Source organism: Ambystoma mexicanum, chromosome 6q (assembly GCF_040938575.1).
Source record: "Ambystoma mexicanum isolate Mex_15411 chromosome 6q, UKY_AmexF1_1, whole genome shotgun sequence".
In the NCBI taxonomy this organism is placed as follows: Eukaryota; Metazoa; Chordata; class Amphibia; order Caudata; family Ambystomatidae; genus Ambystoma; species Ambystoma mexicanum.
Window position 1 is genome coordinate 1,244,296,148 of NC_090937.1, and position 13,882 is coordinate 1,244,310,029.

Genomic DNA, 13,882 nt, shown 5'->3' on the forward strand with positions numbered 1-13,882 from the left:
AAATTGTTAGTGGGTTGGTTAATTGGCATTGATGTCTGGAAGTGAGGCGCTGAGTTTCCGCGTTCTCTCCAGAAGGGGTGCGGGAACATCTCTGTGTCTTCTGACCTGATCTGGACTTTCAGATATTCACAGTCCCTTTCACACATGGCATCTACTCACATTCATAACCCCACCCAAGTTCGCCTTAGGCCACCTAGTTGACACCTGTCTCTATGCGAGGCAGGAAGGCGTTTGTGTGCCCCTTACAGTGTGGCCCAGAGAGCATTCCCCATCCAGTCGGTGTGCGATAGTGCCTAACCAAGGTTACTCCATCCATATGTGGTGGGTGGGTGGCAATCAGCATCTTATTTGTTTATTTTCTTATTTATTATGGTATTTATTTTATTTTTTCTGGCTATCTCTCCCATCCCCTTCGAAACGTGGTGCATGCCTTCACTTCTAATTACGTCCAGGGGCGGCATCCGCTTTCATTCATGACTCCATACGGTCAGTGCCCGTGCCAGTGACCACAACTTAGTTCAAGTGTGGCAAGTGCTAACATTCACACAACTCTATGCAAGTATGATACTTGGTAGCGATTATGGGGTGGATGAGGATGTTGGCATTGGGTTGGCTAGGGAAGGTGCTTCCTGTCCTCAAGGGTGTCGCTTGTGTCCTATTTGACTTAGTATCGTCTCTCTAGTAGTAAGAGTTTCTCTGGTCGGTTCTGGGTGTTGTCAGTGTCATTCTAAATTTAGTAATCCTTTTTCTTTGTGTTTTGCTGTTCGGTTGGTTTTTTTTTGTTTAAGTCTGTGGTGTTGAAGAGCCAGGTTTTTAGTACTTTTCTGAATTGTAGGTGATATTTGGTGTTTCTTATTTGTTTTGGGATGTTGTTCCAGGTTTTTGCAGCTAAGTGGGGGAAGGAGGAGCCCCCAAGTTTTTTCTTAAGGGATGGTTTTTGTTCCAGGCGGATTTTGTTGCTTGATCTGAGCAGTCTCGCTGGCTTGTAGATTGTTAGTTTCTTTTGGAGGAAGTTGGCTCCTTGTACGCTGATTGCCCTGTGCGTTATTCACATTGTTTTGAAGGTGATGCAATGTTTTACTGGGAGCCAGTGCAGTGTTTTTAGGGTTGGAGTGATGTGATCTCTTCTGGATAGTTTGAGGAGCAGTCTAGATGCTGTATTTTGGATCTGTTGTAGTTTCTTCAGGAGGTCTTCTGGTATCCCGAGACAGAGACTGTTTGCATAGTCGATTCTTGACCTGATGAGGGGGACGATTGTAAGTATTTTGTGGGTGAAGGAGATGAAGGGTAGGATTCTTCTTGCCGTGTGGCGGAGGAAGAAACACTTCTTGATGATTGGATTTATTTGTGGTTCTGAGGTTAGGGTGTTGTCCATCAGGAATCCCAGATTATTTACTACTTTAGATGGTGTCGGTGTGTTTCCCATTTCCGTTGGCCATGGAATATAGATGTTGTTTTCTTGGTTTTTGGATACCATCATGATTTCTGTCTTTCCTGGGTTGATTTTCATGTTGTTGGCATTCATCCGGGTAAAGACTTCTTTTTGTCATCTGCGTAGTTGTAGCATGTAACGTATTTTTTGAAAATTCTGATTACTGGAGTCTGGTAGATGTTGAAGTACAGTGGTGATAGTGAGGACCCTTGTGGTACTCCAAAGTCGTTACCTTGTGGGGTGGATTTGACATGTTTTATCCATACAGTTTCTGTTCTGTCTGCTAGGAATGATTTAATCCACAGTAGTGACATGTCTGTTATGCCTATGTCTTCTAGTCTTTTGGTTAGGGTGTCATGGCTAACTGTGTTGAAGGCTGCAGAGAGGTCTAGCAGAATCAGGGCTGAGGTTGTGTTGGAGTCTGCATTATTTTTAAGGTCGTCCCAGATGGATAGTAGTGCTGTTTCTATTCCTCCTGCAGTCTGAAACCGACTTGTGCTTGGTCTAGCAGGTGGTGTTTTTCATCGTGTTCTTGGGTTAGTTTGTATACATAGGTTTCAAGGAGGTTTGCTGGGTATGGAATGTTTGAATTGGGCCTGGAGTTGGAGATGACTTCTATGTCTCCACTTTAAAAGCGGTTTGATAAATGTTGATTTAAAGGCTCGTGGTACAGTTGCTCGTGAGAGATTTAGGAGGTTTCTGTAATGTTCTGATGGCGTTCCTTGTGCAGGGATTGATTTGTAGATGTCAGTGGGGCAGGGATACATGGGCGATGCTGCTTTCATGCTGTGTTTTACCAGCAAGATGACCAGCAAGACGAATGCCTCTGCTGATATTTCAGGAACATTTTGGAGTTTGTGCTGTGGCTCTGTGTTAGTTCCAGTTGGTAGAATGTTGTGGTTGGTAGGTCTGTTTTTGATGATTTGTCAGATGTCGTTGATTTTGTTCTTGAAGTGGTCTGCCAGGTGGTTGCAAAGTTTCTCTGAGGTGATTGGAGTGTTGTCGCAGCCTGGTGGGTTTCTCATTTCTTCAATGATGTTGAACATTTCTTTTTGTGTGTTGGTGGCATTGGTGATTCTGTCATCATAATGCTTTCTCTTCGCCTTTTGTATTTCCTTCTTGTATGTGCGGATTTGTTTCTGGAATAGTAGTAATTTTTTGTTTGGGTTGTATTCTTTCCTCCATTCCAGTTCCATCTTCTTGTTGTCCTTTATCATGGTGTTTAGTAGTGTGATGAACCATTTTGCCATTGCTCTTTTTTTTGATGGGGTGAATGGTTTTTCCGGAGCAATTTTATCAATTTTATCAGCAATCCATTTGTGTAGTATCTCTGCTTTGCCGTCTAGGTCAGCCAGTTCTAGTTCTCTAGTTGAGGGTTTGGTCATCCCCACTTGTTTGAATAGGTTGCTTGCTTTAATGCTTTTCCAGTTTCTTTTTGTAGTGGTTGTGAGTTTGGGGGGTTGGATGCAAACATGAATTGGTAGTCTGATCACAAATGGGATGATGAAATGGTTGCTCCACAGTATTTGTATCGGTGGTGCCGTGGTGATAGGTTTTTCCTTAGCGAAGATTGCGTCGAGGGTGTGTCCTGTCGAGTGTGTTGCCCCTTTCACCAGCTGCTGTAGTTTCATGGTTGTAAATTGTTGAATCAGTGAGTTTTGGAAGTTGGCGTGACTTTCCTCAAATCAGATGTTGAAGTCCCCCAGGATGATTAGATGTTCATGGTTGATGGCTATGTTGGTTATGGCTTCTATGAAGTTGTCAACAAATGTTGCATCATATATCGGTGGCCTGTATACCAGGATGAATGTGATGTTGGTTTTCGGGTTTGCTGATTGGTATATGACCATGGTTTTACAGTTGAGTATGTTGAGAGGTTTGTCTGTTTTATTTTCAGGTCTCCTTTGAATGCTATTACGATGCCTCCATCTTTTTTATTTTTCCTGTTTACTTGAAGGCATTTGAAGTTGGTTGGGAGGCAGCTTTGGAGTGTGATTTTGTAGTTCTCGAACAGCCATGTTTCTGTGATGAACAAGATGTCAATGCCATTGTCATCGAGTGGGTCGAAGATCTCTGTTGAGTGTTTTGACATGGATCTTGCATTTATTAGGTTGCAGTTGTTTTTGGAGGTGTAGTTTCATTTGGGCTTTGTTGTTGGGGTTGTCTTCTGATTGGTGGTGAGGTTTCCTTTCTGGTCGATCTCTAGTTGAGGTGTTGGTACAGGTGCGTCCATGTCATCAAAATGTTCTTCTAGCTTCTGTCTTTGGTTTTTGTTTTCATCATGTTCTTCTTCTAAGAACTGCGGATGTCGAGTGGAAGTTCCTCTTATTTTGGTGATATAAGGTGTTATAGCGTCGATTGTGTTTTTGTTGTGTCTAGCGTTGTCCTTCTACTTCCGCGTTTGGAGTGGGGCCCTGTTAGATTTGAGAGTCCTGTATAATAGGAGAGAGGCCTACGCCTAACAGGTACCTAAACACACAGTTATGTTTTGAGACACAGGTGACCAAAACATTTCAATGAATAAACACATCAGGATTTGAGAGTCCTGTATAGTGGGAGAGAGGCCTACGCCTAACAGGTCAAGAGGGTGTTGTACCAAAGACCAGCTAAGTTTGAGACCCAGGTGGCCAGAAGATTACAATAATTAACACAACAAGATTCGACAAGCTAACGTTAGAAAACAGAACAGTCCTTCAGAGCTTGCTAGCTCAGATTCAGACAAACTTGAGAGGAAATCACAAGATTTAGAAACAGAATATACTGAAACTAACCTCACACAGGGTATATCAGATACATCTTCTACTGCACCAAACCAAAAGGACCCATAGTGCCCTAGAAAAAAAGAATTTTCCCATCCATACACGAGACAATTTCACAAAAATACCTAGTAGTACATTTATCAGACCTTATTCTTAAATCTGAAGATAATCACATACTTCAGAAAGGACTTAGTTTTGTCTGTATGTATAGTTCCTCACTTTTTTGTAAACTTAATTGCAGAACACAAATTTGTAAGAAAGTTGAAATCATGCATATTCATTTCAGAACTAGAGACTGTAACTAATTAGATCCTGCTCTGCAGGAGTACAAGGATGAGTAGGAGTAAAATGGCCCACTTAGACCTCATATTTCCTCAAACCAAAAGAGAACACAACCATAAAGGTAAAACAGAGTCAGTTAAGAGATATACCTCCTATGCCTTTTGTGGTAACGTGAGCCGAGGGGAGGTTGTGCTCTTAAGAGGGGTATGAAGGTGAACCACTAGTGACCCAAACAAGACAGTACCACAGTCCAAAATAAAGCGGAATGTCCAATCAAACACACCATCTGCACACAGAAGGAATGAAAATACTGTACAAAAGCCCACTGAGCAGGAAGAATAAAGAAGATGAGACAGACTGTGGAAAGTACCAATTTGAGCATAGTTCCAAGGGTGGAAGGTAAAGTATTACCCACAAAAAGGATATCTTGGTGAAAATAGGAACAATCATGACCTAACCAGTCTGTAGGCTCCAAGTGGACCAATGGGGCAGTTCACAGTCAACAGTCTCTGGATTCCGTTCTCGGTGGGCAGATGAAATCAGACGCATTTGTCAAATGTAGCTGCGAGTGGATCAGGCTCATTTTGGACGTGTAGGATTGTGGAGGCCCCAGCGGCAAGCAGAAGTCAAGTAGGGGCAAATGCGGGGGCTCTCTGTGGTAGAAAAGTGCCTCTCAAAGATGCAGGTCGGGGTGGTCCCAGGAATGCTTTGCAGTTGGGTAGGCTGAGTCGGGCTTTGGCCGTCAGGAGGGGTTGATGAGTGTTGTTCCTTCGGTTCAAGTCAGTGGGGGACAGTCGTAAAAGTGGTGATCTTTGGAGCGTCGATGTGTGATCAATGAGGTGGTAGTTCAAGGGCTAGCTGAGTCGAGCCAAGGTTGTAACCCCTGTTTGTTGTTGGCTTGTGACTCTCCAGAGATTAGGTTTGGGTCCTGGTGCTGAGCAGTCGCTTTGGACCTAGCAAGTGACGAGTTTTAGCCCGATGTGCCCTGGGAGTGCTAAGGTACAGATCGCCTTTGTGTCTTAGATGATTCCTTCTTCACCTCTGGCTGAGGGCTTTGGAAAGTGCAACTTTCCAAAATGAAGTAGAGTGAGATCTTAAGAACAAATATGTGGCCCTCAAGCACCCAAAAGCACCCAAGAGAAACTGAGCAAATCTGATGAATAGGTGGGTGACCCCTTCTTTACAAACAAAGCCTGCTTTAGGAGTCCAATCCTGGTTCTTGGATGGAATGGACCTTGCACTTTTGATGTCACACCCAAATTGCTTTGCTCCCGAAGAAGTGGAAGGGACAGGAAAGAGGGAGAGGGATAGAAAGAATCAAGTTTGTGGAAGTCTTCTACCATTGACCAGAGCCTTCCTGCCTATCATACTCCCACCCACTTTGCTTCCCATTGAGAACAAAAGATCTTTGAGATGCACCACTCTGATGTGAGGCTACTCATTTTGAATGGGTGTGCTCCTCTCATGCCAGGTTCAGGACAGCTGCCTGCTATGCGTCTGTCTCGGGTGGCCGGTGGTGGGTGTTAGCTGCCCTAACAAAGCGATCAAAGAGGAGACCCAGCCCTCCAGGTTCCTGTCCTGCCGTTGACCAGAATAGACATAACCTTCCACAGCAGAGCTGACTCACAGGAGCTCACACATGTGCGACACGTGGCAGGTGCGATCATCAGTAGTACCATACACTATGCCTACATTTAGGCATAGTTTATAATTAGAGTTCACCCTGCTAGAAGCATGGGTTACTTATGATCATCATAGTTTTAGGTACAGGGGACATATCTTAAATGCTGCCTCGGCGCTGCAGGGACTTGGCTGTCTCTGCGGTGGTCAAGTGGGCATCTCGTGACCTTCCAACCTGCTCTGAGCCATGAGGAGAGCAGGTACCGCAGACCAGGCTATTGATACGGCAGGGCATGAGTGCATGTTAGGGAGAATTCTCTGTTTAGGCTGAATTTCCTAACCTAGTGAGTCCCCCAGCAGCTTTGCTGGATTTCTGGAGTTTGTTTTTTCCATCCTGCCAAGAGTGAGACTCTTTTTCTCCCACTCTTGGACATGAATGTGTGTAATTCCTTTGAATGTCAATGTGTTCTATGGGCTATGGGGTCTTTTACTCCATAGGGTCTCAGGTGTTTTTCTATGTGTGTTACACCGCACCCTACGTGCCGTAACACTGGGGCGTCCTAGTGGACCTCCGTCATAGACTCCATACCCGGGGACTGACTACCGTCTCCCCGGGCATGTAAAGTCACCATTGGCTTTACTAGACCTAAATTTACTAACAGAACTAGTACAAACCATCTTATTGTGGACGTACAAGTAGGGGTAATTCGATTACCCCTGGTTCTGTTATTCGAGGGGGCACTGTCCCGTCCCCCCTCGTCGAGTTTTGGCTGGTGGCAGTGGAAACTACTTGTTATGTTCGACCCCGGACATAATCCTATGGGATTCGTCCCATTGTTGGAGATTGATACTTTTTCTCGTTAATCTCTAATGTATCACCGGTCCACTTATCTTAAATAGGTTTATCGGATGGTACTTTCTGCCAGAACTCGGTTTGTAAAATGGCGTCTGTGTTCGTCTCTGTGACTCCTAAACCAAAGGTCGAGCCCTTTGTTCCACTTTTGGCGGGCTCTGTACAGAGACCCTCCAAAGTGGTGCCATTCTGTCTGGGTTACCACAGGGGTGTGGGAGGGGGTTTAGGCACCCTGGACCGAGTTGCCTTGCCAACTCCGGTCGCACTCTGGAGTGATTGGCCCAAGTGGAGAGCCTCCCCGCTCACCACTTAGCCTGTGTTGATTGACAGCTAGGCTGAATGAATGGGGGTTTTCTGCATAAAAGCAGGGCTTTTGGGACTGGATCTTCAGAAGTCGCCACAGGACCTAAGAATCCGACGAGGGTAACGCTGAGCTGACCTTGCACGACGACACCTCCGGTGGAGCCCTGCGGAACCGACTCACCACTTCCCGACGACAGAGGAGATCTCCCTGCCGGAGAGTCTCTTCCCTTGGCTGGTGGGAACAACCAGTCCCCTTTGCTTTTTATTCACCTCAGGACGCAGTGGTCGAATTGCCCGTGCAGAGCACCTCGGCAACCGGATAGCCACTACCCCTGTACCGCGACTAAAAAAAAGTGGTGCCTTGTGACGGAGCACTCCGTGGCTGGTCTCTTCCCTGGTGGTGCACCGGACTTCACTTTTCTTCGACGACGAGATCATCTCTACTCTTGGCAAAGACCCGACGTGCATCCACCACCAGGAACAACTACCCCCGCCGGAGCTGCCCTCCACAACAAGGTACCGTGTCCGCCTGGCTTCCCTTTCGATCAGTTCGAGAGAGGTGTCTTAATCCTCCCCATTCCGTTGGGTCGCCTCCAAGCTTTCTCACGTATTTTTCTGAACTAGTTCAATCCGCCGATAAACATTTTGCTACAAAGACTCGAAGGCATTTCCACTAAGAGACTTTTGGGACATCTCGCCTTGCCTCTCTCCGAGTGGGCCTGGCCTCTGAACTTTATGATCTATTGTGGTTCTTGTCTTCTTGCCTTGCATTTTTCCCGTACCGTATTGAACTGTGTTGACTTCGTAACCTGCCTATTTTTCTCTCCCGTCCTAAACTAATATTAGAGTGCCATCTAGGTTGAGGCATACACCTCTGTCTGTAAATAAGTGGTGCCAGAATAACCTAGACTTGTCGACATATTGTTAGGGGGATTGATCGTTTCTTCTTTGTAGAGTAATTGTGATTGATTTGTTTGCTGTGATAGTGCCATAGTGTTTTTGATAGATGTTTCGTTATAAATAAATACCTTAATATCTTTACACTGAGTCTCGTTGCGTGTTTGCTTGTCTTACTGTGAAGAATTGCCCTATCTTGTATACTCCACATACTGCTTAACTCTTCTTGAGGGAAGTCTGACTACTCAGCCACAGCTACCAACAGTGAATCTGTGTGGTGCAGACCGCTACCAAGTGGGTTTACTGCCAAACACCTCTAGTCCTAAATCTTTTGCAGTGGTCCCAGAGGGAACTGCACAGGTTTCCGTCTAACAGTGCACTATGCTTTTGGCATGGAGTCGACGGAAAAGAGGAATTTGGTTAGCAGATGACCCCTTTTGGAAATGGAATTACCATCATCATTCTATTTATTGATAAAGCATTCCCGGGCTTTGCAACTTCTGCCAGATGGCATGTCCTCACAGCCAATAATGATGAAATGGAAACATCAAGGGAAGACGATTTTGTTGAGTTCTGAACTAAGAGCACATTCATTCCTCCAGTACAGAATCCTACTATGAAATACTTCCAGAATTTGGTTTTAACAGATTTACAGTGAATTTACCACAAGAAACTAAAACTCTCAAATGGTAGTTTCAAAGACTGTATCCTACTGATATCTCTATACATCAATGATAGAATAGTCATTAAACCATCTGACAAGCGAGGAACATAAGTGTTCCTTAACATAGTCGATTACAACATGAAAATTGACTGATAGAAATATTTACGCTCCCCTTGACCATGACCGTTTACCAGAAATAACCTCTGGGTTATAGATCAAATGCAAGAAAGAGAGCAACAAGAGTGAATTACAGAAATAACTTGAAAATTCCTAATTAGTACATACCCAACCACACCAACATTTTACATCTTTCCAAAAATTCAAAAACATGCAAAAAAAACTCCAGGTAGACCAATTTTTTTCAACAACTAACAGTTTACTACAACCAATAGGTACTTATCGAGATTATTTCCTTCAGCCAATGTTTCTGAAAACATCCCTTACATCAGACACTTCCCAGAATAGATCCAAACAATAAACTGTTCACCATAGATGTGAAACATTTATATACATCTATCCCTTATAATATGGGATATGAAGCAGTCGAATGGCTATTACTACAGGAAGTCAATCTAGGTGTATCTAAAACGTTTATCATAGCCCTATTGGAATTTATAGCAGAAAACTCATAATTTAAAATGGAAGAACAGTTCCTTTTACAAGTCTCAGGGACATCTCTGGGAGCCACCATGGCACCATTGTAAGCAAATACCTTCAAGTACAGAAATGGAACACATTTTGAAACATTCAATTTGGCATAAGTATCTTCAAATGTGGGTAAGGTACGTAGATTGTTGAGAAGAACCCCCAGGTATGCCAGAGGGTCACTGGAAGTTTTCAGACTTGGAGGGCCCAACACCCTCCCAGAGGGTACACAAAGGACTCCGTCAACGGCGAGTTCAAACTGCGGTTTATTACAGAAAATCACTCGGATCAGCACAGGAACAGAGAATATTCATGCACATCTCGCTCTTCCTCGGCTCGCAGGCAGGTTTTACCCTCAAATGGCATCAGCACTTTGTCACAACCTGGGCCCCTATCCAAAAAACCTATTGGGGCAAGTGATTGGGTACTGAGCACTCTATATTTCTATAGAGGGCACTATGGACCCCTGTGGTTCCAACCATATGTCCGATGAGATGGCAGACACGAGACCAACAACGCCCCAACAGATAACAAATACTAAATCCACTATGCCCATTTTTTACTTGACCCACCTTGAATTGTCTTAAGTGCAAATCTCAGTTCTCTCCAAAGGCTTATCATTTGTTCCAGCACAACAGACTGACTAGTATATGCCGGAGATGGAAATCCGCAGGTTCTTTGAGAACATTCAAACTCAAAGCCTACTTCAAAGATTTCCCCAGCATTGAGAAAGAACTAGACTCAGGCTTACAGGTGCCTTCTACTTTTTTACCTCAAGACAATCAAATCCCACGTGACATTGTTATGTTTGAAAAATACATCCTAAACATCTGAACACTTTGAAAACCCAAAGAGGATCCTTGAAATACAACCTCACGAGAGATAAGAATGCAGCCCTTATAAGCCTATCTAAGAACTCAGCAATTGTAATCAAACCGGCTGATAAAGGTGGGGGTACTGTAATCATGACAAACGCCCAATACTTAGAATTGGTGAACACACTACTATTAAATGGGAAGAGTTATAAGAAATTGAGAAGGGATCCCACAAAAGAAATTAAAATGTCAATTAAAGAAACTGTCAAATATGACCATGGATGAATAACGGAGAAGGAGTTTGAGCTCCTTACCACCAGCCAAAGTCACATACTGACTATATATGCCTTACCCAAAATCTACAAGAACTTGGAAAATCTACTCGGAAGACACATTGTTTCAGGATGTGGTTCCAGGCTGGAACCATTGTGCACGTTTGTTGATATTTTTCTCAAACCCTTGAGTACACTCACACCCACCTACCTCAGAGACACAACTAACACTATCCACATATCTGAAAATCAGGCTTTCAACCAATCTAACCAGTGCTTAGTCACGATGGACATTAAATCACTCTATACAAGCATACCACAGGAACAGGCGATTGAATGCAGCAGAGATTACCTGACTCACTTTGGCCGACGGGATCGGGGCTACCGGTCTATTTCAGTATCAAGCTAATGAGTTTGGCTCTATGTAAGAACTACTTTAAATTTAACAGGCTGTTCTATCTCCAAACCAAGGGAACTGCGATGGGAGCAGCCTTTGCTCCTATTTTAGCAATGTTATTCATGTCCAATTTTGAAAACATTAATATTCTATCTGACAAGAACCCCTTCAAAAACCACATCTTAAATTGGAAAATATACATCGATGACATCCTGTTCATCTGGAATGGCCCTGCGACAGACCTCAAATCTTTTCTAACATGGCTAAACAGTGTAGATACCAACATCCAATTTACAATGGTGTTTAGCAATGTGGAGGTCCATTTTCTGGACCTGAAAATCCAGCATGAATCTGTTACAGTCAAATGCAGTCTCTACAGGAAAGCGAGTGATAGAAATGCCTAATTACATTTTTCTAGTGATCACCCATGGCACCTCCAAAAGAATTTACCGTATAGCCAGTACCCCCGGATCCATAGGAGCTGTACAGACCTGGCTGATTTTTACAACCAAGCCAATGATTTGAATCTACGGTTAATACAAAGAGGTTACCCAAAATAACTCATCAGCAGATCAAACAAACAAGCTGATTTCACTAATCGAGACAGTCTACTAACTCAGGAATCAACCGTTAAAACCACGGATGAGCAGAGGATGACATGCGTTATCACGCACGGCCAACACACCTTCCAGGTCAAGAAACTTATCTCAAATTATTGGTCTTTAGCAAGACTAAGTCTACCAGACAAACCAATAACAAGGTTTGCTTTTAAATGTGCAACAAGCCTACGTGACAAATTGGTTTACTTTTTGAAACCAACACCACGCACAGGACTATGCACAGGACTATGCGATCTGAGAGCTACTGTTGACCATTACCCATGTGGGAACTGTCTAGAATGCCAGTTCCCTGAGAAAATTAAACAATTCAATATTGGTGATCAAATTTTCAACAATATCTAATCTAACTAATTGTAAAACGAAGCAAGTAATATACTGCATCGCATGCCCTTGTGGCCTGAGATATGTTGGCCAAATGATGCAGCCAATTCATACAAAGATCTCTGAGCATAAGTCCAAAATACAGTGCAAAACCCTCTTAGCGCCCATGGTCAACCACTACATTGACTACCAACACACAGTAAACAACATTCTCTGGTGGTACTAGATGTAGTTAAAGAATCCCCGAGTGTTATTAGAAGCCTTCTATACAAAGAAGCCCATTGGATCCACAGATTGGAAACCCATGTATAACGGCTGAAGAATTTCTCCCTCCACTATAACCTAGAATCTCAGTGGGTTGGTACCTCTCAAGTCAACACCCTGTCTCCACATCCAACCGAATCCACAACCTTGCACACGACCCCCCATAGACTGGCCATCTTCAAATTAGGCTGTAGTCATCACATGATATTTATCTGCTATCTTTAGCACAACACATGGTTTTATGGATACTGTGGCCACAAATAACCACAAAGAGACTAATTTTTCCACCTCTTTCCTCCACCACATTTTGGACCAAAGCCACAAGTCTCTCTGCACTAAGGGGTTTCAGTAGAGCTATGGTAACGAGGATTTACCATTAATACGTGCTGATAACCCGCTGTCAGGCTAGATGTCTGGATGCGGTATGGCCCGATGAACTAATTGACTGCCCAACTAGCCAGATCAGGTTTACACTTCTTCTTTTCCTATAAAGTACCCTCAACATTATTTTTTACCAGCTCCCAAATAGCAAGCCACTCCGAATTGTGAAGCAATATCAGGTGGCTGACACTCTGCACCGCACAACCAGGTATTGAGTAACACGTTGCTATGACAATGCATAAACAGTCTGTGGAGTGCCTCCACCATGCACAGAGGGCCAGCAACATCATCTCCAATTAGTAATGATACCATATACTCTCTCATGAAGAGATTCGCACTACCTTAGCAACAGTTGCCAAATTGAGCGCCCCAGATCACGTTACCAGTTCTCAAATAGCGAGGCATTACGATTCTCATAATGCCACCAGGCACTTACATCACCAGTTCCTTAACAGCGAGTCATTACAAATCTCCTTGCTAAACCAGGTGGCAGTTTTCTACATTACACGGCCCTGGTTCCGAGCAATACATTGCCATGACAACGTATCAGCAGACTGGGAAGTGCCTTTACGATGCACACAGGCTATGCAGTGCCGTATCTAATCAGCAATGACACCATCGGGGTCATTACGACCTTGGAGGTAACCATGCCGCAATCTGCGGCATGGGTACCCCCTTACCAGGTACCGGGTCGGGTTCCTTGAATGAGGAATTACCGGGCCATTCCAACCTTGGAGCACCCGGTAATTTCTCATTCAAGGAACCCGGACCCGGTACATCCCCATTCCCATTCGTGCCCCCCTACAGCTCAATGGGAATGGGGAGGGAGCTAACAACAGGCTCATTAATAATGGGCCCGTTGTTAGCTCCCTGGTCTGCTAGCGAGACCCGCTAAGGGTGCATGGTTCTACCAGGCACCCTTAGCGGGTCCCGTGAGCAGACTCGTAATGGAGCGGTAAGGGGTTGACGGCTCCGGCACCATTACCGGCACCGTTAACCCCTTACCGGCAACCTCGGAATGAGGCCCCATGACTTTTCTCATGATAAGCTTCACATTACCAGGACAATGGTTGGCTGGCAGAAGTTTTCTACATTGCACGGCCCTGGTTCTGAGCAAAACGTTGCCATGACAACGCATTAACGGTTTATGGTCATAATACCGAATCTAAAAATCTCGAAAAAATAAATCTCAAAACAAAAAGGCCGAAAAAAAAAGGTTGAATTTTTTTTATGATGTTTTTTATTCGAAATGGGGGGGTTCCCCCCCTTACCCCCCCCCTTTTTTTTTTTTTGTTTTAACCATTTTTTTTTTTATCCCGGACCCCAAAATAAATATATAATTAAAAAATAAATTCGA